The sequence below is a fragment of the Sus scrofa genome, chromosome 2 (genome assembly GCF_000003025.6).
Source record: "Sus scrofa isolate TJ Tabasco breed Duroc chromosome 2, Sscrofa11.1, whole genome shotgun sequence".
Lineage (NCBI taxonomy): Eukaryota > Metazoa > Chordata > Mammalia > Artiodactyla > Suidae > Sus > Sus scrofa.
Window position 1 is genome coordinate 13,884,882 of NC_010444.4, and position 23,145 is coordinate 13,908,026.

Here is a 23,145-nt window from a genome sequence, read left to right on the forward strand (position 1 = left end):
GAGAAGAATATTGTGCATTAGTGAAAATGAATTCACAAGAGCTATATTTCTCAACACAAATCTTAAAAACATATCATGGAGAGAAAGAGTTTATTAATTAATTGTACTAATTGTAGTACAGTATAATACTAGGTCTTCACTGGTATTGGTGATATTTTATATCCACAGCTATCTGGTGGTTACATGTGTTTATTATATGTGCTACATGCCTTTTTGTAATTAGTAAATTTTTTTGTATATATTTATACCCTCAAATTGCCTTTAAAGCAAAGCGTACGTATATACCATCCCTCAGCAGGTCAAAATACTGCCAGTTTTATGAAATCAAAGCCACACCTCCTTTATAAGACATTAGAGAAACAAGAGTATTACCATTTTACAGGTTAAAAGACATCAATTCAATCCAAAGGAAAAACAGAGCATCTCAGTTGTTAAAAACAATGTCTAGACTTCTAACATGGAAATAAGTTACATCCACAGTCCTCAGGTTCAATTGCTATGGCGATTCTCTGTGACAAAAATTAGGGTTAATCATGTAAATCTAAGGTGTGTAATGTGTGCTCTGATGCACGCACCCGTTGCTAAATATTTACCACAATCAGGCTAGTTATGTTAGCACATCCTTCACTTCATATACGTGTTTATGTTGTGATAAGAATGTTTAAAACACCACTCTTAAAGTAACTTTGAAGAAGACAATCCAGAATTGCTAACTATAGTCACTATGCTGTATATTAGATGTTCAGAACTCATTCATCTTATAACTGGAAGTTTGTGTCTCTGAATGTCTCATTTCTTCCACCCTCTAGCCACTGGCAACTACTGTTTTTTTTATTCAAAGATATTTTTAAGGAAGGTAAATTTTGAGTCTAGACCTGACTTCTTTTCCTAAGTGTTAAGTGGTAACTAAGACGAATTATTTCAGTTGCAACATTCACCAAGCACTGACAATAGCTGAGGTGTTGTTTTAAGTGCTAATGACCAAAAGTGCCCCCAACTTACCCCATCAGCATGTCCTGCTATTCTGTTCCCACTTCTGATTTTCTGGAGGAAGAGTTTTCTGGAGCCTGCCAACAAGCAGAGATGAAATTCTGGTGTATTTCCCTGACTCATAAGCTTGGATTTTCTTTCAGACACTACAGCAAATGTCTGCTGAGAAAAACACAAGATTTACTTTTTTAGAAAGTCCTATTTATGTCAGGATATTCCTTTCTACACTTGTAGCAATTGCCACCAATTGGGGGGGGGGAGGTATTCTTGAGGGCTGTGGGGATGAAGAACTATTCTCACGGGAGTCTCAGACACGAGGGGCTGAGTTGAGTGTACAATATTGAGCTTCCCAGTTGAGGCCTTTGGAAATTGTGTTTTCAAGTTTCTGTCCTTAGGGACTTTGCACTTGTTTACTTTCATGAGTTTGGGGACCATCTGTTCCAACCTGAAACAGATCTTGGATTCTGAAAACCTGACTCTGTATCCTGGATCTTCCACTGACTCTAAATCTCAGTTTCTCCCTTTGTACAATAGGGCTAATGACACCAGAGGTGGCTGCCTGGGTGGTGTTGGCAATGCAAGCGAGGAACGCACATGCATAGGCCTTATGAACTGTGAAGGGCATTGCTATGAAAGGGATTCTCAGGATTATTCCTATTAGCAGACTTCTCCAAATCTGGGTGTCCCTCTTTCTTCTGTCTTGCTGCAGCTATCCCCGTTGTCCTAGAGGGCTCTCTGGGGCTTTCCTCAACTGAAGCTCTGACCCCACCATCCGCAAAGACATTTACATGCCTCACTTTATTAACGATATTAACTCCTCGCCTCGCTTTATTAACCCTGTGGTGGTCATCAGAAGAAAGCTCACAGGCACTGCCCTACAGTTCTGGACCCTCATGTTCCAGGGCTCTTTACAAGCCTTCTAGGAGCTCAGTCCCTGAGTGATTCTACAGAAAATGTAGCACGTTCCACTTTCCTGACCATCTGCAGCACCCCAACCTCCCTGCTGCTAATGTAATACAAGCCGACGTCCCCAAGTGGGGCCAAGGGGCTGTGCTGAAGGGTGGGGTGCAACAGAGTTTCTCCCCACTGCAGGCCCACCAGGACCTCCCCTGGGAGAAGGGCTCACTGGGTATGTGGCAGCCTGCAGCCCTCGGTGGGCAGTGGACTTCTTCGGATGGGGAAGGTGGCCTGCCCAAAGGCCCGGCACTAACCTGGGCAAAAGACGGAAGCGGAGGAGCGGCTCGGTAGCCGTGGTAGAGACCCCTTCTCTTCTAGGTCGGCCACCAGCAGCAGCAGCAGGTTCTGGGCCCCGGGGACGGGGCTGGCAGGGAGGCCGTTCTCCAGCAAGGCCCCATCCATCTCCCTGCACCGCAGGTGGAAAGCCCCGCCATCACCTGGGAAGGCCTTGTCCCTGAGAGCTGCTCAAGGGAAGCCGAAAGGGCCACGGTGCTAGCTGCATGGGCTGGTTTTCCTCCGCTTTTCCTTTCTCCTTATCAGGAGGCGCCGTGCGAGGGGTTCTCCATCAGCTTCTCAGGGACCAATGGAGCCCGTCAGGCCTCTTCCCCTAGCGACATACCTTGGCCTTGGGCCCGACCAGGCCTGCAGTTCCTCAGGTGCCTTCCTTCCCACGCACGCGCATTGCGCGGATGCGCGGGAGCCCTGCGCCCCAGCGGCTCTGGGGCTTCTGGCCACTACTGAGCAGGCGCCCAGCACCCCGCCGCAGGCGAGAGCGCCACCCCCGCCCCGCGCGGGGCCCCCTTTCCCCGCTGCTTTGGATACAGCCTGGGCGTCTTAATTTTGTCTCTTTTAAATTTATATTAGTCTTGTCTTCTTCATAAAATTGCCAACTCTCTGAGGGTGGAACAATGGCATGCCCATATTCCATGTGTCTGCAATGCATCTAGCCCCGCTTTACTTGGATTCTCTGAAGCCGGACCTCAGACGTTCTCCAAATCTTACTCTGCTGGACAGTGCTGGTGGCTTTGCCCTAGGGTGTTTCAACCAGGCCTGGACCTTGCACCCGCTGCAAGACCTCTCTGAGATGTGATTGACAGCTTGAAGGTGGAAAAAGCAGTCCTTGAAGAACAGGTATTTATTGAAGTCACCCTCTGGGCAGCTTCGCTGCTGGCGAGCTAACAAATAGTCTGAAACCACCGCTCTCAAGGAGTTGATGTTATTTTCCCATTCTCCCTGTAAGGATATACTTACAGGCATTCATTGATTTGCCAAGCACTCGTCCAGGTTTCTGTGTTAAAACTTACATTCCAGTGAAATGAGGTAATAAATAAATGTGGTGATTTCGGATGATGTGAAATACTGTGAAGGAAATAAAACAGATGAATGCTTAGGGAATGATATGCCATCATGGGGGGCAGGGAAGGGCACAGACATTCTGTGCATAAATTGCATTGTATGGAAGGTCACCAGATTATTAAATAGGTACCCCTCATGTAAATATTTGGGAGATGCCATGAAGCGGGGACATCAAGTTCAAAGATGCTGATGAGGGGAGAAGAGGGGAAACAATGAGAACAGTTAGGAAACTGACTCAGTAGCCGGCAAAATCCTGACATTTAACATACAGTGCATTTTTAAAACCCCAGATAATTGCTTGTTTCATTCACTATTTGTGAGTAAAGGAAGTAATTTTTAGAAAGCAAGAAGCAAGCCCACGATCAGAGAATTTGGAGTGGATGTGTAACTTTTAAAAGAAGCCAAGTTCAGGGCTCTGATCACTGCACCCCCACATCTAGAAACTCCTCATCTGGCTTTAGGGCTGCCTGGTTCTCATCTTGTCAGCTCTGCCTGGTCCTTCCCCCAGTAAATCATGTGTCAGAATGCAAACTCTCTTGGTGTGAGTCATTGTTTGGGTTTGTCCCAATGCGAAGACCCAAGTTACTCTGATGCAAAGTGTTCAATTGACTGAGCAGAGTGTTCCTAATTATAGGCTTTAGCAATTCTGTCTCCTTAAGCACTTTTTTTTTCCCCTCTGTTTTTGGTCTCCATATGGAACAGAGAGCATCAGAGTGACAACTGGATTTTTAAGTAGCAATTACCAGTAATTTTTGGAATGCTTGTCATGAGAAGATTAATTATTTATTAAAACATTTATTGAACACCCCAGCTGATGCCAAACAATGAACTGGGGCTGGCGATAAAATGATGAGTAATAGCATATGGGTCACTACCCTCATGGAGTTTTCAGTCTAGTGAGTGTACAGGGAGAATACGTTGTATTAGTGAGGTGTACAAGACACAAGACCTTGTAAGGGGAGAATTAACCTGGGTAGATTTCCTAGAGAAAGCTATGCTTGTGCAAATAATAGAGAACTATTGTTACTATTATGTTATTGAAGTGTAGTTGATTCACAGAGTTATACTAGTTTCAAGTATACATTATAGTGCTTCAGTTTTTTTATAGTTTATACTCCATTAAAAGTTATTATAAGATAATGGCTATAATTTCCTGTACTTTACAGTTTATTCTTAGTTAGCTAGAAAATTATTATTATTATTATTATTTGTCTTTTTAGGGCTGCACCTGCGGCACATGGAGGTTTCCAGGCTAGGGGTTGAATCTGAGCTGTAGACTTGGGCCTGCGCCAGAGCCACAGCATTGTCAGATTCGAGCTGCGTCTTCGACCTACACCACAGCTCACAGCAACGCTGGATCCTTAACCCACTGAGTGAGGCCAGGGATCGAACCCACAACCTCATGGTTTCTAGTCGGATTTGTTTCCATTGTGCCGCAAAGGGAACTCCAGAAATTATTTTTGAATGCCTCTGAAAAGCCAAGGTAGAACACACTTATGCAGAAATGAAGTTGAAGTGACTGAGAGACAACCTGGCATGATCTTCTGTAGTCATACAGGCCTCCTGCTATGGTCTTTGAACAGAAGCTTCTTGTGCCTCAGGGCCTTTGCACTTGCTTCTGATGCTGCTGCTCATCAGAATCTCCTGGCAGGCTCCTTCATATTCTTCTGTGACTCCCTTATTAAACTATCCTTATTGCTTATCACTCTCTCACAACACCCTTTTATTTTCTTCATATGTAATCATGGTTTTTCTTCCATTTATTTGTTTATTGACTTTTTTTTTTTTTCCTCACTAGATTGTAAACTCCAAGAGCCTGAGCTCCTGCATTATTGTTTACATCACCTGGCCCAAGCCTGACTCATGGTAGTGCTCCATAAATGTTGCCAAATGAATGACAATGGTGAAGATAAAGATATAGCAATGATTGAAAAATAGCAAGAGATAAATATATGCACAAGATTTGTTCTGAGTTAAAAATTGATTTTGTAGAAAGTTAACCATGTTCTATTCCCTTAATACATCACAATTCCCTTAAAGATGAAGCTGCTCCACAACTCTTTTTTTTTAACCAAGGTGTGCAGCTGCTTGATGTGGGATTTCAGTTCCCAGGCCAGGGATTGAACCCGGGCCATATCTGTGAAAGTGCTAAATCCTAACCACTAGGCAACCAGGGAATTTTCTATGCCAATCTTTTTTTATTGAAGTATAGCTGATTTGCAATGTTGTGTCAGTTTCTGATGTACTACAAAGTGATCGTTATATAAATATATATGTGTATGTGTATATATATATATATATTGTTTTTCATATTCTTTTCCATCATGGTTTATTATAGGATATTTAATATAGTTCCCTGTGCTATATAGTAGGCCTTGTTTCTCTGGTTTGTATATGGTAGTTTGTATCTGCTAATCCCAAACTTTTAATTTATACTCCCCAAACCCTACTGCGTCTTTCCCCTTTGGTAACCATAAGTTTGTATTCTATGACTGTGAATCTGTTCTGTTTTGTAAATAAGTGAATTTGTAAAATTTTTTAGAGTTCATCTATAAGTGATAGCATGTAACACTTGCCTTTCTCAGTCTTATTTACTTCACTTAGTATGATAATCTCTAGGTCCATCCATGTTACTGCAAATGGCTTTATTTCACTATTTTTTATGACTGAGTAATATTCCATTGTGTGTGTATGTGTGTATCACATATTTTTTATCCATGTATCTATCGATGGACACTTAGGTTGCCTCCATGTCTTGGCTTTTGTAAATAGTGCTGCTGTGAACATTGGGGTACGCATATCTTGTTGAATTAGAGTTTCCTCTGGATATATGCCCAGGAGTGGGATTACTGGATCATATGGTAGCTCTGTACTTAATTTTTGAAGGCACTTCCATACTGTTTTCCATAGTAGCTGCACCAGTTTGCATTCCCATCAACGTACACAACTCATTATTAGAGAGGAGAAATGCACTTTGTTGCTTGCATAGTCCTAGGTTTGTTTTTAAAAATAAGCCCCTGGAAATTTATTTTGGAGCACATGAACAAAGAAGATGGATTAATGGATATGGAGATATATGATGGATAGATATAAAATAAAAAAATTTTAGTAACGTTTTAATGGTGCAGTTTTGATCATGGCTCAGTGGATGTTCAGTGTAAAATTCTTTCAACGCTGCTGTCCATTGGCAAACTCTCATAAATGAAGTTGGGAAAGAAAAAGTAATTGAGTACATTCCTCCCCTCAATGGAGTTTAAATTCAATCTCTTATCCTTTTAGGTTGATGATTAGCAGGGCAATAGTCAAGGAAGTCCTTTATAATATACTGATTAAGCAACAAGTGATGTATTTGGTATGATTTCCAACAGGGAATGGTGCACTTACATGTTTAACTGGAAATTTGGATCACTAGAACCTCTTGCTTGAGATCTGGATGCTGGTCCCAGGGGATTTAGTACAGGCAGAAGTGCAAGGTGACTCCTGGGCAGTACCTGTTGCAATAAAATAATTTTCTCACTGGTGCTTCTTAAGCCTCTCATCTAAGGAAATGAGCCTTTATCATTGTGAAAATGATTTAGTATCTTTCCATCATGTGGGTCTGTGTGATGTTATGGCTTCTCTTGCTTTTGGTGGGTCTAGGATGGGTGGAACCCTGATTATATTAATAAAATGCATTGGAATGGGTGTTTCTGGCTTATTCGCTTTACTTCATTTGGTTGTCCCAACCATGCTCTGATGCATATAGGCCAGGTAGTATTATGCACCATACCTATTTCACAGATAGTGTGGAAGAGACCTGGCCAGTTTCACTGTAGGGTATTTAGTTAAGGAACTGCGGTTAGGATGGAGGTTCTTGATTCCTAATCCAGTCAGTCACCTTTAGTTAATGCCAAGTGGAAAATGCGGGCACGTTCTCACCACCCAGTTTTATCAGTGAGGCTTTAGAAGAAATAGAGCATTAGGAAAAGTCCCGAGAAGATAGCCGCAGGGAAGGTGAATTTTCCCTGGGTTGAATTTATGCTTTGTCACTGCAAAAGCTCACATCCATTTCTCCAACCTGTTCTTCCACGTTTAATGCAGTGTCTGTTCCTCCTGAAAGACTAAGTTTCAGCTTGATTCCTCCCAAGTGAATTTGTCTGAGCTGGATACTCTCTTAGGATTGGTGAGTAGACATTAGCCAACAGGGGCCCTTTCTAAGTTGCTGCTACACCTGTGGCATGTTCCCTGCACCTTCCTCTTCCCAGGAGCCTGTTCTTGCTGAGGTGGAAAGATAATTCCCTTAATGCTTATTCCATCAGCTCCTGGGAAGTTGTTAGAAATAGTCCAGAAATGCCCACTGCCCATGTCTTCTAATACCACTTAATTCCCTTTTACTTTGGGTTTCTTGGCGTGGAAATGAATGAGTGGAGACTGTGGAGTCAGACATCCCTGGGTCTGCCTCTCTGCTTGACCACTTCCCACCTGTGACGTCAGGCAAGTTGCTAGCCGTCTCTGTCTTACGTTTTTTTACCAATAAAATGAGATTGACTATAGGATTTGTCCTATGGAGCTGTTATGAGGCTTAAATTGAATCATACCCTTGAAGGGTGCGACTCAGTCCTTCTTGTTTGGTAGATGCTCATACGTATTGGTCACAATTTAAAAAATTCATAGTTAGAAGTGCTCCTCGTATATATGACAATGTTCATTTACTAATTAGAAGGAATTACCTTTATACAATCCTTTCCTTCCTACCTTCCTTTTTTCTCCTTTCCTTCATCCCTTCCTTCCCTCTTTCCTGCCTTCTCCCCTTCCTTCCCTTTCTCCTTCCTTACCTTCTTCTTTCCTTCTCCCCTTCCTTCCCTTCCTTCCTTCTCTCTTTCCTTCCTCCGTTTCTTCCTCCCTCCCTCCCTTCCTTCTCCCCCTCCCTTCCTTCCTTCCCTCCTTCCTTCCTCCCTCCTTCTCTCCTCCCTCCTTCCCTCTCTTCCTTCCTTCCTCCCTCCCTCCTTCTTTTCCTTTTTCTCCCCTTCCCTCCTCCCTTTTCCCCTTCCTTCCTTCCTTCCCTTCCTCCTCCCTTCATTCAGTACATCTTTGTTGAGGGTCCCTATCATATCAGGCAGTCTCGTGGATATTGCAGGTTACAGTGGGAGACAAATTAATGAAGAAACCACACAAGTGGATGTAAAATTATACCTGTAGTGATTAACACAGAGTGTGTAAAGAGAAGCCTTGACTTAAGGGGGAGCTTCCCTGGAATTGTCACCAAGCAGAGGTTTTGCTGTCCGATGTGCATACAGGACAGTACTATGGCACCAGCTTAACAATGGAATACTACTCAGCCATAAGAAAGAACAAAATAATGCCATTTGTGGCAACATGGATGGAACTGGAGACGCTCACTCTAACAGAAGTAAGTCAGAAGGATAAAGACAAATACCATATGATATCACTTATATCTGGAATCTGATATATGGCAAAAATGAATCTATCTACAGAAAAGAAACAAACTCGTGGACATGGAGAACAGACTTATGGCTGCCAAGAGGGAGGGGGAAGGAAGAGGAGGAGTGGGAAGGACTGGGAGTTTGGGTTTAGTAGAGGCAAACTATTGCATTTGGAATGGATAAGCAATGAGATTCTGTTGTTATAGCCTAAGGAACTATTTGATCACTTGTGATGGAACATAATGGAGGATAATGGGAGAAAAAGAATACGTATATGTGTAGAACTGAGTCACGCTGCTGTACAGCAGAAATTGACAGATATTGTAAATTAACTATAATAAAAAATTTAAGAAAAAAAGAGAATAAAAGAAAGTGGGCGTCCTTGTCTTCTTCCAGATTTTAGCGGGAAGGCTTTCAGTTTTTCTCCATTGTGTGTTATAGTGGCTGTGGGTTTGTTATAAATGGCTTTGATTATGTTAAGGTATATTCCCTCTATACCCACTTGGCTAAGAGTTTTTATGATGAATGGATGTTGGACTTTGTCAGATGCTTTTTCTGCGTCTATTGATATGGTCATGTGGTTTGACTTTTCTTTTGTTAATGGGGTGTGTGATGTTGATTGATTTGCATATGGTGAATCATCCTTGTGAACCTGGGATGAATCCCAGGTGGTCTCCGAGCCCCCCCCCCCCCCACGCCACCTGTAGACCACACAGGAAGCACACCATCCTGCTTAGCCTGAACAGGAGTTGCCGCCACTTGTAGCCAGTGCAAGAGGGGCCTTCGTTGACCCAAGAGGAGCCTCGCTGTCCGTAGCCCTGCCCTCCAAGAGTCCATGCATGTGTAGAGAAAGAAATTCTTCTGGTGGTCTGCCCCTCCTCCTCTTGCCCTCCCCAACAGCGGCACCTTGCTTCTCCTGCTGGCCCAGACCTCCTCCTGGGTTCCCTTGGCTGTGGCATTCCACTCCCTGCCCTTGATACACTGCTCCCTAACTCCCTTAGGCTATCTCTGTACTGCCAACCCTAATCCTCTCCCCTGAATGGGCCTCCGGAGCCTGAATCTCAGTGCCCAGCCCCCGACTGAGCATCTCCGGGTGTGGTGTCTGGGGGCAGTGGTGCTGATGGTCTTTTTGGCTTTCTCTTGGCTTTGCCCTCCTCAGTCCATCTGCTGCCCTTTTCTCTGAGGCTTCGAGGTCCCTCTGTCTCAGCTGATCTCCCTGTCAGTTAGATGGCTTCTCAGGGTGTGGGTCACTTTCCTTTCTTTCTCAGCTCCCTCTCAGGAGTGCTGGTCCTGTCCTGATACCTTTCTTTTTCCCTCTCTCTCTTCCTTTTGTCCTACTCAGTTATGTGGAGGGTTTCTTGCTCTTTTTGGAGGCTTCAGGTCTTCTGCTGGTGTTCAGTAGGTGTTCTGTGTGAATCATTATACATGTAGATTTTTTTCTTATCTTTTTGTGGAGAAAGTGAGTGCCACCTTGATCCTGCCTCCACTTCTAATGTTTTTTAAATTGGTATCAGTCTTATTCAGCTACCCTACTTTCTCTCAAGTCTAGACCCCCATGTAGAACTATTTTATTTGTAAAATTTATGTGTCTCTGTCCACTAAAGTATCTTCTACGGCTGTATCTTCTATGGTGACTTTTATTCATGAGTCTCTACTTTTTCTGGCACATCATATTGTCAATGTTTCAGCATTCTCTTCCTGGATCTCTCTCTCCTCCCTACCCAAAGACCACTATCCTTTTCTTCCTTTTTTTTTTTTTTTCCTTTTAGGGCTTTATTGCGGCATATGGAAGTTCCCAGGCCAGGGGTCAAATTGGAGCTGCAGCTGCCTACACTCCAGCCACAGCAATGCCAGATCCAAGCTGCATCTGTGACCTATAGCACAACTTGTGGCAATGCTGGATCCTTAACTCACTGAGTGAGGCAGGGATTTAACCCTCATCTCATTGATACTAGTTGGGTTCTTAGCCTGCTGAGCCACAGTGGGAACTCCTATCCACTTCTTCCTGATAGATGTTAAGTTTTTGCAAAATGACAGTCCCAGGTGCCAGACCCCTTGATTCCATCCTGCCTCCCATCCTTCTTAGAGCGTCTCCTTCCCTGCCTGGTACCCAGAGTGATGAGATGCCGTTAAGAATGTTTTTAGTTTTTCCGTTTTCCTTTTTGGATTTTCATCCCAGCAAGTCTGAAATAAGACATGCTACTTTCTTAGCCGTAGTAAGACAGGGGTTGGTCTCTCTGTGAGAGGATTCTAGTCATGGTTTCTGGCTTGACAAACATTTGCCTCAAGGAAATGGATGATAAGGAATGTGGCTCTGAGGGGACTCACCAAAGTCGAAGTACAGGTGCTGTTTCTCATGACTGATGAATTTGATTTTCTTCTTGATGTACTGAATGGAGAGAGAATAAAACTGAAATAAGAGACAATATTTATTACTGGTCATTATATTCAAGGTTATCTGTGTGTGGGTGTGTGTGTGTGTGTGTGTGTGTGTGTGTGTGTGTGTGGTGTATAAAATCTCTGTGGAAAAAGTCATCTGGTTAGAGTTTATTGCTATCAAATTTGAGGCACTAGAAGAACCAGAACTGGATTGAAAGGAAATATTGTGGCATATTTTTTCTTTATTGAAATGTGGAAATTCTTGCATGAATGGTTTATTCCATTTGACTTTGTGATCTTTTTTACTACTGTTATTCCTATGAAAGCCATTTGGAAATTTTTGTCATCATATGAACAGGGGTGGTGATTGAAAAGAAACATTTCTCGTAAGTTTTTCTAGTTATTCTTCTGCTGAAGTGCTCAGAATTCTTCTTGATGCTCAGTCTCCATCTCCCTTCATTTATTCAACAGGTATTTATTGAATGGTCATGTGATAAAAGATACAGGCCCTAGTATCTGCTTCATCTTTCCTTCTTTGTGTTACCATCATGGATCTCATGCTTTGATGGACTATTTTCAAGTCATGATGATAATGTATATAATCTTACCACTGGGCATTTGATTCATTTTTCTATGGGCCCCCTTAGTTGACTTAGTCTATGCCAGTGCACAAAGGCAGCAAATATCCTGAGAGGAGGCATAGAAGCAATGGTTAGATTATCTCCAGTACCTAGCAGACACTTCATAAATGTTTAATTGAAGAATTAAATGATGAATGGTAATTCACATTTCCTCTATGGTTTTCCCATATGTTCACTCAGTTACAACCAGAGGGGAAGGGTTTGATTTTTGCTTTTTCTCTGTTCTTTTGGTACCTTCCCTTCTACGTAGAGATTTCTTCTCTTATTTGGAGAATAGGCTTTATCTTCCCTTCTCTTACTGTCATAAATCGGAAGAAATGTCATGGTGATAAAGTCATAATAGTTATTTGCAGTTACTTCCAAATGTTTGGATATTTAAGTAGTAGGAAACATGAAAGAGGGAGTAGGTGGGAAATTTAGGGGAGTTGGGTGAAGGATTGACTTTGAATGTCACTCCAAGGAGAATTCTAAATTTTCCAGAATATGAGCCCAGGACCTAGCTTATGGAAGCTTTCATTAATGCCTGTTGAAGAAGTAAATGTTTGAAGAAAGCAGTAGAAAGATTGACAGTAAAATGGGAAGAAAGGAAATGTTTAGGACTCATCAATACAATTTTTTATGTGAAACAACTGACTCAGAGTTTCAATAATTTTAAGTAATGTCTTGTATGGTAGCTTTGAAACTATCATATACAGAAACCTAAGGTTCCAGGGATGTCTCATAAGAGTGGCTGTAAGACATGGAGAGGTGACCTCCATCATCAGTGATGAGGCGGCTTGTGTATTGGATGTGGCTCAAAAGAAGGCACTTGTGTAGAGGGGTGGGCTGTTCCATGAACTTCAGTGAGACAAATTCCCTAGTTTTGGGGGATGATTACAGAAATCAAAATGTCACACGTCTAGTGATGAGCATAGGAGTCCACAAACATTGGAGAAGTCTACCTTGCTTGTGGAGCCAATGTCAAAAGCAACTGATTCAAGAATACAGGATTTTCTGTTGTGGCTTCGTGGGTTACTCACCCGACTAGCATCCATGAGGATGTGAGTTTGATCCCCAGCATTACTCAGTGGGTTAAGGATCTGGCATTGCCATGAACTGTGGTGTAGGTTGCAGACACAGCCCATATCTGTGGCCAGCAGCTGAGGCTCAGATTGGACCCCTAGCCTGGGAGCTTCCATATGCTACAGGTTAGGCCCTAAAAAGTAAAACAAACAAACAAACAAAATTCAGTAAAGGATTTTGTTTGTTTTGCTTTTTTAAATGTAGGCAGGAGACGTTGTTTCCTAATTGGAAGGAGGTAAATCTTCCAAAGCTGGGAAAAGTCTGACAGCAGCAGACAAAGTTACACTCTTTTGTTTTTATAAAACTCTAGATTCTTCTAGGAGGAGGGAAAAGCCTCTTCCAAAGCATCTGACTCTCCAGATCCATCTTTTCCCTTGAGGAGAGATACCTTTCTGTCCTTACTCTTATACCTCTGATGGTGAAAAAAGACTCCCTTCTAAAACACGTGGTAATAATCTTGCATGATGATTTGAAGTTGAGGTTTCAAGAACATCAACACTGAGACATTCTTCCTTTTTCCATTTAAGAAGTCTGGGTTAGGAGATGCAATCTATTAAGTGACTTATGAAGCATTTGGACTGTGGTTCATGTGTAAATGAGCCAACATGAACCTGAATTAAAAAATAACAGCTTAGTTTCTTCTAGCAGAGCCAGAATTCATTGACATAAATAGCTATGTAGATGTTTGTGATTGAGTACTTGTTGAATGAACTGACGTGTCTTCTCTGAGTGAATGTCTCCATATTCTTGTTAAACTCTGGAGATGTATTGCCAACCTCAGCCTTCTAGATTCACTCTCTAACACTATCTTGTGTTGCCTCAGAGGGAGGGATGTGTACCAGGCAGGGATCTGTTATCAGCAGAGAGTGAGATGAGTTATCACTTCTTGCTAAAGGGGATTGGACTGGATGACCACTAAGGTCATGGAGTATGCACTCCGCATGTTCTTCTATTTTTCTAGTCCCAGATTCATTTATTTCAAATCTATATCCTGGACTTAAAAGAAGAGTTGCTCTGAAAACATGCTTGAAGCTGAAACCTCCAGCTTGATTTCCCTGAGACAAGACTGTAGACCCTACCAAGAACCACTTCCAGGAACACTTCTCCAGTGCCCAGGATTTCTAAACATACCTTGACAGGTTGTGACTCTCCAGAACAAAAAGTGGGCCCAAATCAATGTCTGGGTACTTGGGGTGGATGTTTGTTTTACATGATGTTGGAAGTGCCGATGACTCCACCAGTTTGTCGATGAGCCCTGAGGAGAAGAGAGGTTTCATTAGCTGCAGGATTTCCTCCTGGAATATCCTTCACTATCAGAGCTTTCTGCCTGCATCTCCAAGGTCAAAATAAGATATTGACTTCTCAGAGTTGCCCCCCCCTTCACTCCACTGTTGAGTCACAGAATGATTCCCTGGACTGAGATTCTCAAAGCTTATGAACAAATAATTATCTGATCCAGGAACACACATTCAGGCCAAAACAACTCCTGGTAATGAAACAAAACAAAACAAACTGACAACCTGCTGAAATTAAATGTTTTTCCATCTTCCTTTTTTTGATCCTCATTAAAAAAAATTTATAAAGTTAGGGCAGAGAATAGTCTTATTTTACAAATAAAGAAACCTCATTTCTAAGACTTTAATTAGTTGAGGGAAAAAAATGGCCCAAGGAATCCTATTTCAATGAATATTTTAAAGAGTTGTGAATCTGAAGTAATCTCCTAGGGGGGCTTGGCTCAGATCACTGCATGTTTCAAGCTTTAGTGCTCTCATTAAACATAAATGAGAATAAAGATATTTTAGTTGATGCCAAGCTCACATCGCCTCTGATTAGGCTGTTTGAGGTTTTTTTTCTCTCTCATTGAAAATTTGAAGATTTTAATAAAGCACAGGATTTGGAGGCACATTATCCTAGATTCATGTACTGGATGTAGAACTACTTCCGTGTGGTTTGGGCAAATTACCCACTCTTTTCGGAGTTTAATTCCAACTTCAGTAAATGTAATATGATGACATTTACCTCCATGGGTTGTTTGAGGAGACAGGAGATGCTATACATAGAATGTTGGGAGATTGAGATATTCAATTTCTCCTCCCTTCCCCTATTATGTTAATCATTTATAGAAGAATAAGCAGCAGTAGTTTTTTTTTTTCATATTTGACGTCTCTCAATAACTTGTCTATACATGTTTTAGGTCTGCACTGTCCCATACAGTAGCCATGCACCATGTGTGGCTACTGAACATTTAAAATGTGACTAGTCAGACTAAGCTGGGCTGCCAGTAAATAATACATACTGGACTTAAAGCCTCAGAATGGTAAAAGGAATGTAGACGATGTTAAGAATTTTTATATTGATTACATTTTGGAATGAAAATATTTTGAGCATATATGAGATAATAATTTTTTTTTAAATGTGGTTACTAGAAAATTTAAAAGGACTCAGGTAAACCACTGTTCTCTGTGTCTGCTCTCTATGTCTATGAGTCTGTTCCTGTTTTTTTTTTTTTTGAGAATCATTTCAATTACTTTTTGAAAAATTAAAGTATAGTTGATTTACAGTGTTGTGCTAATTTCTGCTATATATTATACTGACCCAGCCACACACACACACACACACACACATACATACACATCCCATATATATATATGTATACATATATGTGTATGTATGTATACACACACACATACACACAATCACACACTTTTTATCTCATATTATCTTCTATCATGTTATATCCCAAGAGACGGGATATAGTTCCCTGTGCTCTATAGTAGGACCTCATTGCTTATCTGTTTTAAATGTAATACCAACCCTAAGCTCCCGGTCCATCCCACACCCCACCCCCTGCCTTGGCAACCACAAGTCTGTTCTCTTTGTGAGTCTATTTCTGTTTTGTAGATAGGTTCATTTGTGCCGTAAGTGATATCATACGAGTCGCTTTGCTGTATAGCAGAAATTGGCATAAAGTTGTAAATCAACTATAATTTAAAAAAATGACTCAGGTCACTTTGATGTGGCTTGCATTAAATTTCTGTTGGATTATGCTTGTTTAGATGCTACACAGCTATGGTAGTAGGGGCGTATATGTTTAAAAATCTCTAGGTATTAGCACTGCCTCTACGTAGTCTGTTGCAGAGTCCTCTTTCTTTTTTGTTGTCTTTTTAGGGCCACACCCGTGGCATATTGAGGTTCCCAGGCTAGGGGTCGAATTGGAGCTATAGCCACTGGCCTACACCACAGCCACAGCAGCACAGGATCCGAGCCGAATCTGCACCTACACTACAGCTCACGGCACACCAGATCCTTAACCCACGGAGCGAGGCCAGGGATTGAACCTGTGTCCTCGTGGAGACTAGTCAGATTTGTTTCCACTGAGCCATGACGGGAACTCCCAGAAGAGTCCTCTCTTAATAAACCCTTCTGACTGCATCTATCAGGAGCGATGTTCTCTTTTCACCTCTAATACTTCATAGCATCCTTATGGTAGAATCTCTCTCTCCATCTCAGAGCATTTTCCTGAATCTCATGCTTCAAAGGGCAGTCACTTTCCATACATTTCCTTTTGGGTATCTCAAACTCAGCATGTACCCATCCATGCTCTAGGACTCAACTGCTCTCTATACTTCTCTCATCAAATTGCATACCACCCACTCACTCTTACAATTGTTTATTCACTCATTTATTCACCCATTCATTCTTTATTTTAAAGTATGTCCCATGTGCCAGATACTGAGCTAGGCATTTGGAATAGAAAGATAGATGTGATAAAATGGGGTTCCCACACTTAGGAAATAGACATCTAATGGGATCAGTACACAGTTATATAAGGGCACTGATAAGAAATAATTCTCTTTTTCAGTTAAATTCTCGGAGAGCCAGCATTTTGGCCTCTTCTGCCAGCTCACTGTATCCTTTCCTAACACCTCTCTGTGGAAATTGGTTTTGATTCATGATGGATCAGGGAGCACATCTTGACAGCTCAAGGTCTTGGAGCTTAGAACAGTGGTTGGGGGAATTGTGGGTGTGACCTAAAGCAGCTGGCCCCATCCTGACCCTTCTCTCTGGAAGCCACAATTACTGGAGACGAGGAAGAGAATGATCCATGGGAAAGTGAGGATTATCAGCTGCATGTCAATCGGCTTCCCCTGCACTCAGTTTCACACAGGAACCATTCTTCATTTCCAAGTTAGCTCCTTTCTTGATGCAGTATAAAGAATCCAGGCTTTGGACTGAAACCATCCTGAATTTAAATCCCTGCTACCAGGCATGTGGCCTTGGACAATTCCCTCATCTGTTAAATGGACAATGTTCCTGAAGGGATTGCAGGAAATAACATGCTTGACACTGCTCCCTCTGAAAATATTTGAGGAGTGTCATGGAAACTGTAGGCCAGATTTTCAAAGCAGGTCTTAACTTCACATATTCTGCTCCATTATCCCTATAGTAATACTTGCTACTCATAGTTTTCAAATACGGGATGGGGGGGAGTTGAAAAAATATGCTATGGGGATTTCATGTTGATTTTAGCATTGCATAGGAAGTCTAAAATGTATGTAGGTATTTCATGGTTTATTTTCAGAATGGCTCTATTATTGTGCAAACACTATAAAGAGAAGAACATTTTATATATATATGTATATATATATATATATATATATATATATGTGCAGTTAGTTAATGAAAATCCAGAGAATTTTAATATCTGTGCCTTTTCCAGGGTAAAGGTATGTTGATGTAAAATCAAGTTTTGAAATTTAAAATTGTGATACATGTCTAAACTGAAGATGTTGCTGTTTATAATTTTCTTTGTTACCTCTTTCCTGGCCACAGGTAATTTTCTCTCCTGCACATAGTCGAAGCCTATATTCACTTCGCTCATAAATCACTGGTTTTGTCTGCAAAAAGGCAAGGTTCACTTGATTTGCTTTTAGAGCCATTTCCCATTTATTGGATCTGTTCACGAGTCATCAGGGTTATATTCATTTCAACTAGAGCAAATTGTTCTGGAGACACAATTTATAGAGGACTGTGTAGAGTTTGAACCAGCGGGAAAGCAGTGATTTAAAAAAAAAAATGCCCCTGCGAGGGTGTGGCAGATTTGAAATATTGCATCTCCTGGCATCAGATCAGCTGCCAGGGCAATGATTCTCACCTTTCCTCTGATCCCTCAGAAAGGGGTAGGGAGGTAGGAGTGGCTCTGGAGAGTCCATTTCCTGAGTCTCACAAGGAGACAAGAAGCCGTCTCTACTTTTTTTTTTTTTGTGGTAAAGATTTCCAGTGAAACCAGAAACATTTCATTTATCTGACACTGGTGGGTAGAGGGCAGAACAGTGTGCCTATAAGTATTTTCTAGCTGAATGAAGCAATGTCACATAAAATGACAAGATAGTATTCTTTCAATCATTTTGAGTAGAAGACATAATTCTAATATGAATCAGATCCAACTTTGTGTTATTTAATCTACTGAAACCTCCTCCATTTGCTCAGCTGGAAAGAGAGTAGATAAAGACGGGATGATTCTAAGTATCATCCCGTTTAACGATGCTGTGGTTTATGGTCTGTGTCCTTGGTTCTTAATAAAATCACAAGTAAACATTTTTATTGATGCTGGGTCCTCAGCTTGAGAGTGGAAAGACTGGTCCTAGTGTTAGGAACAGCTGACAATTACCGAGCATTTTCCGTGGGGCCGGCACTGAATATTACATATAATGCTAATGACAGCCTGTTATCTCCATTTTACAGTTGGAGAAACTGAGGTTTACGGGCATTGAGTAACTTCCTCGAGGTGACTCAACTAATGAGTAGCTGGGTTTCCACAGAAGGTGGGAGTGATCTTTAATCCTGGCTGCAGGTCAGAATCACCTGGGGGCTTTCAAAACCTTGCTGACCTGGCATCCAGACTCCACCACAAAAGACTTAAGTCAGAAGATCTAGACAGTCTCCAGGCAGCAGTGTTTTCTAAAAGCTCTTTGGAGGCCTGTAAATGACAGCCACAGTTGGGAAGATCTGGAGTCTGCATCACTGAACACTATGTAGTGATTTCTCTCACTTACCAGCTTATGGACATTGGCTTAAATAATTAACGCCTTTGATATCAGTCTTGGCTGCAAACTAGGAGTTCTATAATCCCCACCTTGGAAGAATTACATGAGACAGTTGCCTGAAGGGGTTAGTTTTGAACCTGGCACTTGCTGACTCTCATCTAATCTCCTCCTTATCATCTGCTGTCAGTGGTTTCTGCTCACTGCTCTCTGTAGGCCTGGCTCCAGCATCCCCTTCACTCTCTTATTTTTTGGCCACTTCCGAGTCACTATGGGCCGAGGGACCAGATAACCATGAAAATATATATTTTCTGATGAAATGAAACATGTTGCAGAAAATGACAATATATTATTTCATTCTAACCATTTTGGGTACAGACCTGTTTCTCAGATGAGTCAAGATCCAACTGTGTATTGTTTAATCTATTTAAACCTCAGTTTGCTTAACTGGAAACAGCATAGTTAAGCTGGTGGTTCTGAGTATCTTCTAATTCAATGTAAAACCTCTGTGTTAAAGGAAAACAGGCTCTGAGTCAGAGATTATCAGTTTTTCATTTTTTTTCTTCTAAAATAGACCTGGCTTGAGTGCAAGGATTTGGCTTATTAGAAGGCTCAGAGACATTTCCTTCCTTCTGGGCCAGAGTACTTAGTCACCAAATCCTAGAGTCTTGTAGAGAGGCAGAGATGTGGTTCAACTCCTGATATTAGAAGTGAGAACATTGAGAATTAGAGATAGACCGTGACTTACTCAAGGTCACACAGTAAGCATTATCAGAGCCAGGTTCAAAAGCTACTTTCAGCAGTCCTGTGTGTTACCTGGGTTGGACAGTTGGTTTGTTCATCCATCCATCCATCCATCCACTCATCAATTCATTCATTCCTTCCCTCACTCAACAAATGCTTATTGAATGTCTGCTATGTGCCAGGCACTCTTGCAGTGGTGCAGAGGACAGCATACCTGCCCTCCTGGAGCATATGTTAGGGAGGGATAAGACCTACTGCCAATCAGTGCCATCTGCCTTTTCCAGACATCTGGGCTTTGCAACCCTCAACTCTTGAACAGATCCATCTGGCCTTCCTTGTCCACTTTCTCTCTCTCTCTTAACTTTTACTTATTCCTCTGCATCTTTTCCTTTATTTCTTCATAGCCCACCCTTCCAAGACTTATCAGGCTTGCCGGATTCTCCAAGGTTCCCAGCAGTAAATGTCCAGACCTTTTCTAAGAATATTCCTACTCATGACTTAATAGAGCATATCTTCTCCTGAGAGGTGGTTCCTTAATGGGGTACCAAGAATTGGGCCAAATAGTTTATTGGGTGAGACAACACATTAGAACTTTTTAAAGAAATTTTCCTGCAAAATTTGAAGTTATAGCATATGTGTTATAACATTATATTACATGTTAGTGTGTATATATATATATATATATATATATATATATATACACACACAGTGTATATATATAGTATCTACATCATTAGTATATTTATATTTATTTGTGGGGTGTGGACAAGCTTTTTTTTTACTTCTACAAGTGCACAATCAGACACACTTGGCAACTACTGCTTAATGGAATGACTTTCAAGAATCCCTACATTCTCCTCGAGCATTCCGCACCCTGAGATGACACATCACAAATTTGTGCCTCAGGTGGTTCCACCTGGACTTCTTAAATACAGAAAGGTGTCCGATGTTATGCTGCAGAAATGAACTCTGAGCCTAGAAGAGATAGACTTGTTGTCAGAGAAACTGGCAAGGCACGAAGAAATTAATAAAGGAGCCGATGGTGGATGCGGGAGCCCATTTGAGAGCACAGTGGATGATCTTGTCTGACCTCAAGCCGAGTTTCTGTTCCACTTCACACACATGTCAGGTTCTTTCCCTGCTCTGTGCCTTTGCACAGGTGGTTCTCTCACCCATAGACATTCCTCTTGCCACTGTTGGAATCTTCCAGTGTGGAGTGAAGAGAGGATGCCTTCGGAGGCAGGCAGATTTGAGTTCTAAACCGTCCTTCACCACTTACGAGCTACATGACTCAGCGAGTTACCTTGGTTCTTCATCTGAGAAGCAGGGATGATAATGCTTTATCATTGGGCTGTCAATGCACCTCAAATACAGGTGAAGCTCCTGCTAATGCAAGCAAGCAAACAATGTTTGCTTCCTTTTCTTGTTTTCAAAAGTCGCTTTTCAAGGAGTAAAGCAAGTTGACTTTTTAAGAAGAGAAAAAATATAAAATTTTGGAATTAACGTTGATGTTAATTCTCCATAAAACCATCCCCAATTGTTCCAATTAGAATTAAATGCCTCTTTTTGCTCCAACAGCATATGCTCCTTTCAGTGTTGTTCTGTCTTATATGTTTAGATATTTGAATGACCATCTCCCCCACTGGATGACTTGTTTCCCAAGGGCAGGGACCAGGTGCATCCCCCTTTGTGTCCTCAACACTGTGCTGTGCTCATCGAAAACGCTTTGGAGATCTATTCTTCATTCAGCAAGAATTTCTCAGATGCCCTGCTACCTGCCAGTTGCTGATTGCCATTTCTAGCAGAATCTTTTCGATCCTATTATCATGTAATAAGATATAATCTCTGTTCTTTATAGGCTGGTGCATTGGTGAATGGTTGTTGGTTAATGAATAAAAGATAAAGGTGAATGTTACATGGCTGAGAGCAGAACTTCAATAACTGAACTTGTGTGGATATAACTGGGCAAAGAGTTAGCAGCTGTCATAAATTACATATTTACCACTTGCCAGTCACGCTGCTGAGTGCTTTGCACATGAACTTGTTTAGTTCTTCTCAGAGTATTTCCACAAAAACATTGTTACCTCATTTTATTTTAGTTTATTTTTTGTCTTTTTAGGGCCACACCCATGGCACATGGAAGTTCCCAGGCTAGGGGTCAAATCGGACCTGTAGCTGCCGCCCTGCACCACAGCCACAGCAATGGCCTGATCCTAGCTGCATCTGCACCCTACACCATAGCTCACGGCAACGCCAGATCCTTACCCCGCTGAGCAGGGCCAGGGATTGAAACCTGCTTCCTCATGGATATTAGTCGGGTTTGTTACCGCTGAGCCATGATGGGATTTCCCTACCTCATTTTACAGACAAGAGAAATGAGGCCAAGTGAGCTTTAGTAATTTGTCAGATACTGATGAGGATGTTGCCGAGAAGGCCAGGCAGCAGCTGACACAGTGTAAAGAGAGAAGAAAAAATTCCATGTCTTCCCCTGAAGTGCACTGCAAGGGCTGAGCAACTGTGAGAAGAAGGGAAATGACTGTTTAATATGCCAGCCACTGCCAAAATGCCATAGCATCGCCCAAGCCAGGGCTTCCAAAATCAAATCTGGCCAAGGTGAAGGAAGAACCCCAGGTTGGCATCGAACATGTTCATAACCTCCAATTTCCTCTGTAATTCTTAGAAGTCTTCCACCGACTGGGACTATGAAATAGATATGCAAGGAGAAGTTGATGCCTTCAGGGGAGAGGGAGCATAAATGAACATAATTAATAATCTACGTTAACAACTAATATTTTAATTTTAGGAATAGAAATTTATTAATATTAATTTAATTGGGCATAATGAAAGACAAACAATGAGCAAACAAGCTAAACCTTTAAAAAATATGATTGTTTTTGCTAGAGAAGAGAAGATAAGTAGTGATTTGCAGACTGCTCTGCAACTGTTATGGGACTCAGTTAAAATTAACTTCTTTTTTGTGGGGGTGGAAAGAAGTGTGTAATATGAAATATGTAATAAGAAATATGAAATACATTACAATAAAGAAATATGTAACTCTTAACAGTTGCCTTTTATTTATTACTTTTTATTTTTAAAAAATTTTATTAGACTATAGTGTTCTTTACAGTGTTGTGTCAATTTCTGCTGTATACTTGGGTGACTCAGTCGTACATATATATGCCTTCTTTTTTCTCACTATCTTTCATCATGTTCTGCCCCAACAGATTGGATATAGTTCCCTGTGCTGTGCAGTAGGACCTCATTGCTTATCCATTCTAAATGTAATAGCTTATTTGAAATTTTTTTCAAAACAACTTTTCATTGACGTCTAGTTGATTTATAATGTTGTGTTAGTTTCAAGTATACTGTAAAAGTGATTCAGTTTTATATATATGTGTGTGTGTTTGTGTGTGTCTGTATTCTTCTTCAGATTCTTTTCCATTTTAAGTTATTATAAGATATTTAATATAAATCCCTGTGCTAGGAAATAGGTCCTTGTTGTTTATCTATTTTATATATAGTAGTGTGTGTCTGTTAATAATAGTTATC